This window comes from Rhamphochromis longiceps, linkage group LG3 (assembly GCF_057381845.1).
Source record: "Rhamphochromis longiceps isolate RC_006_pf linkage group LG3, R_longiceps_female_GT1.1, whole genome shotgun sequence".
Taxonomy (NCBI): Eukaryota; Metazoa; Chordata; class Actinopteri; order Cichliformes; family Cichlidae; genus Rhamphochromis; species Rhamphochromis longiceps.
Window position 1 is genome coordinate 44,380,519 of NC_140559.1, and position 4,457 is coordinate 44,384,975.

Here is a 4,457-nt window from a genome sequence, read left to right on the forward strand (position 1 = left end):
TTACCTCTGAGGACAAAGGCGAGGCTGATAATGTGGCAGCAGAGTCATGGCCGCTGGCCCTCTTTGATGAGGAGAACGGTCTGTTTGACTAATTACCCTGGTGGTCAGACACACACTCGCGGGGTTTTTTTCTCCACAGTTTCTGAGCACACGCACTGAGCCGTGACATGTGATGCGAATATTTGCATTTGAATTAGCACTCTTAATCACTGCGTATTGATCACCTTTTCCCACCGAGTTTCACTGTTTGTTCTGAGGCGTTTTACTTACTTTCATTGAGCCATTTCTCATCCGTGGCATTTCCAACTTCTCGGTTTTCCCACTTGGATTTCCAAACTGCAGTCTACCTTTATCACAGGTCACTGAGGAGAGGAATAATGCGCAGAACATTGTTTGACACGAAATCCATAATCTCCAAAGTGGATCAAAGAACTCATAAATGCACAACTCAGCGGGGAATTATTGATTGCTGTTGTACTGGTCCGAAGGGTAGGAGGGAGAAGAAAAAAGACTATATCTAAATGGGAATTGTAGGATCATTCATCAAGAGTTGAGGACTGGGCATTTACTACGTATACGCCATGCATGTAGTTCAGCAGTTATAGACTAAGGAGCAGTTGTGGAGTAAGGAGATAAATATGGGAAATTTGAACGTATTTTACCCTCATAAACAAAACCTCGTGCTTGTGCAAGCATCATAAATAAAAATGATCCACGAGATTTAAAAAAATGATGATATTCATATAAAAAACCCAAAAGAAACAACATCGCCGAAACTCTCAGCAACACATTGTTTCGTCACATATTGGCAAGCCCTCTTAGATCTCATGTATTTATCACTTAAGAGTAAATTAGTTTGCGGTTTGTGCCCGAGGCCCATTGTCAGATGTGTGCACATAAAAGGGCTGAGAAAGAGACGGCAGCATGTGGGGATGCTTCATCTCTCAGCAGACAAAGATGGCCTACAATTCCCCATATTATGCTGTGTCGTATTTCAAATGCACCACATACCAGCATAACAGCTCAAAATGCCAACATCACATGACACTGAAGCTTCTCTCTGTACTTTAAACGACTGTGTTATCATGCCCCAAATTGAAATGAGTGTTGCTGCTCTGTGAGCACACAAATCCATTCTGGCTACAGCACGGGCGTTTTCAGGGGTTTCATCTCGTGTCCTGATGAAGAGCTTTGTATGGACCACCTGCGCTCGGGGTCTGGACAAGCAAAAGCTCTGATTGCAAGGTGAATGGAGCGCATACGTATGTGGCGAAGGAAGCGTCACGTCGACACACAAACCTTTCGGAGGGTCTGGCTATCTCCACAGAGTGTGGGTGCAGAAGATTAGCTTCCTGAAGGACAAAGAGAAGCAAACAAATCATTGAGAGTCGAGCACAGGGTGGTAGCCAGGATAAAAATGAAGACACTTTTCTTTGTCTCTTTTTGTTTCTCCTTTAAGCAATGTGATTAAGATTTAATTTCTGACCAAAGCAATGCAGGGGCTGCTTGTCTTTGGATAATCGTATGTGTGTTTATGTGTGCTGGGACAGATGGTGTCTGTGGGGGTGGTAAGTGATAAAGTGTATATCAACCCTGTAATGATAGTATTAGCAGGGAGAGCTGCAGGTGGCTCATCACGATGTTTGCCCGCTAAACTGCTGACTTATGTCCCTGGGTTAAAACAGACAATTGTTATTTACTTGTGAGTGGGAGGCACAGTTGTTTTCTCTCTATCCCACATTTTCTGTCTTTCCTCCAGTTTCTATAAGCTTAAAAGAGTACTCTGAAGAAGTGGTCTGTTGACTTGTGGATTTGACAAAAAAGTGGACTTTTGACTGATCTGAGCCTCTTTGGGAAGGCTGATTCCCATTTCTGAGATGAATTAAAAGTTAGTCAAAACCCAACCAGCAACCAATCATCTGGCTGTCTTGTGTTTGCTTATGAATATTAATAGTTTACATGTGATGCCTGTACTGTACAGTACTGTGCAAAAGTCTAAAACTACCCCATCGGCATTTATATTTTGCAAGGAAATGGGCAATAGATTTAGTGAGTTATTATCAATCCATGACTGATAATGTTCCACTGGGTGTTTTTCTATCCAGGTTTGCTTTTACAGCATTGGCAGTGTGTTTGGGATCATCTTCATGAAAATTGAGGCTGTTGCCGATCGGATCATTTTCAGATGGTTTTCCATGACAGATCAAAATGGTACTTTGCTGCGTTCATTACTCAATCAATTTTGACAAAGCTCTCCACCAAAACTGGCTTAAACACAGCCCCAAACCATAACGGAGCCTCCACAGTGTACCTTGGCTGTAGACACTCAATTTTGTTCAGGTGTCTCAATTCAAATCAATTCAATAAAACTTTATTGATCCTGACGGTCGACCCCGAATGAAATTGGGTTAAGGCTGCCGACATAAAGTTTGAATTCACCACTCCATCAGACGTGTTGCTACTGATTTTCAGTTGTGTCATTTGGCACACCTCAGTCTTTTCTCCTTGTTTTCCTTCTTTATGAAAGAAGACCATTTGAGACCATTTCTGATGTGGCGTCAGTGAACAGTGGCTGTGTCTACTAAAGGTCCAGATACATCCCTGTCTCTACCTCCTATTTCTTAAAGACACGATTTTCAGATACTGTTCATCTCCTGTAGATATTTTTAGGCCTGCCACTTCTTCTTTTGTCCTCTACTTGTTCAGTTTCTTCATTTTTTTCTTTATGTATTTTTGTGAAAGGCTGCTAGTAACAAAGTGCCAAAAGATACAATTTAAAATTGATTCTTTGCTAAATTGTCCGTCATGCGTAGACACAACACTGGTTTATCCACCGAGTTAAGTGCTGTTTTATGCTTGAATGAGTCATAGGTCAGTGTGACCTATTAAAGTGGCTTAAAAGACTAAAAAAAACCATTCCCCTGAAAAAGGTCAGGTACAAGGATTCAACTGAAAATCAGTGAAAAAGCAGCCATTGTCCACTGAAAAAATTTGGACAATGGCTGAAAGTTCTTCAGAGAGCCCAGAGAACTATTTTCCAAATCATTCTTATTAAAAATGACAAGACAGTCTGGCTCCTTGGAAGCAAATATAAAGCAGTTAGAGCAGAATCAAGACTTTTGCACAGTACTGTGAAAGAAATATAAATTAAATTCAGTTTTCAGACATCTCATTTTTAAAACTGTGCTTTCTTATGAAAGGGTTTTACCATTCTGGCCCACTTCTGGTCATTTGGGCTGTATGTGGGACAAATGACTTGGACATCTCTGCTTTATACTTTATCTTTGAAGGCTACCACAAACAAAACACACAGTTGCAAGGACTTAACTATGTACTTTAGTAGTTGTGAAGATTTTCAGACAAATAAAACAGCTGCTGAATCGGAGACTACACTAAGAGTTTCCTGCTTAAATCTGTCGCCCTTCCAGTGGGGACACGTTAAATGTCCATCGCTTAGACGAGTGGCAGTAGACACCTAGCTTCTGGTCTCCACTCTCCCAGAATAATACAGTACACCTTCTTTGTTAAAATACAATAAGTATTAGTTCTTCCAACAACGTAAAATATTTTCACCTTCTTTCCTTTCACTGATACGGGAGTTGACTTCAGGACTGAAGATGAAGGCAGTCAGACTGAAGGCCTTGATGTGGCTACCTGCTGTTACTGTAAATAGGTTGGATCTTCAGTCTGAATGATAAAACATCATCTTTTTGAATCTTAACACCAGTATAGCAGGGAACAGGCAGTGTGGGAGGTACTTTGGGAATATTGAAGCTTTGCTAACTTCTGAGGAGGGAGGGAAAAAAAACCCAACAACAACGATCTCGTGTCAAATCAAACAAAGAACAAAGGTTTTAACTTTAAGTAATAATGCACACGTTTCATCAAAAGAAATGGAGGTACTGCGCTCTATACAGTCTGATTACTTAAGAATTTGGGATCTTGTGGCCTTGGGGCATTTGTTGAATGCTTTGCATTCTGGGCTCTTTTATCAAAACTGTTGTATAATTAAAGTCCTGTAGTGATTGTGGCCGTGTGGAAGGGGTTAAAGGTCATCTCAGCACTGCAAAAAGGGTTACTGGAGCATACTCAAAGTTCATCTATTTCATGCCAAATAAAAAAAAAGTGAACTTTTGTCGACCTTAAAATATTTGTTCAGTTGTTTTTGTGTATTTTTTTGGCATCAATATGAGTTTAAGCATATACAAGTGTGGTGTAGTAAGTACAGCGAGCACGTCAATGAATTCTTTATATCTACATTACTGTTTTGTGTCTTGCTCGTTCCTTGTAGTCTGAGATTTGAGGACGGATCTGCCTTTCATCCCACACGTGCGGAGTTTCTTCTAAAGAAAAACGTAGATGAATGCTGCACGACTGCTGCTCAAAGAATGACAATTACTGTCACTGACCGCAACTAAGTTAACGTGCTTGTTCTCCTCAGATGTGCGTATTCGCTG